The sequence below is a fragment of the Penaeus monodon genome, chromosome 29 (assembly GCF_015228065.2).
Source record: "Penaeus monodon isolate SGIC_2016 chromosome 29, NSTDA_Pmon_1, whole genome shotgun sequence".
Classification (NCBI taxonomy): Eukaryota; Metazoa; Arthropoda; class Malacostraca; order Decapoda; family Penaeidae; genus Penaeus; species Penaeus monodon.
The window spans coordinates 8,838,932-8,839,185 of NC_051414.1; the positions used below are offsets into that span (position 1 = coordinate 8,838,932).

The 254-nt window shown below is 28.0% G+C and overlaps 1 protein-coding gene across 1 annotated transcript in view; it reads left to right on the forward strand.

Annotated features, from left to right (window-relative positions):
• Nucleotides 1–254, forward strand: part of LOC119591720 (agrin-like) — a 23,384-nt gene that overhangs the window by 6,830 nt on the left and 16,300 nt on the right. The window lies entirely within an intron of this gene.

Genomic DNA, 254 nt, shown 5'->3' on the forward strand with positions numbered 1-254 from the left:
TATCGTACTGTTTGCTGTATTTTGTCTATAGGTCCTTCAAAACAATAATTAAAAAAAGACTCAAAAATCTCATTTAAATGTCTTTGTTCAACATTTTGTCATTAACTATATAATGTTTCCATTCTATGTTTGTTTATTTTTTTCGGAAATTACTTATTTTCTATTTCTTTCCACAATTTCAGCTCTCGATTTTTAAAATTATTTTGGGTGGTAAAGAGTGGCAAGAGAACCAGGTTTTCCCTCAATTTTCATTG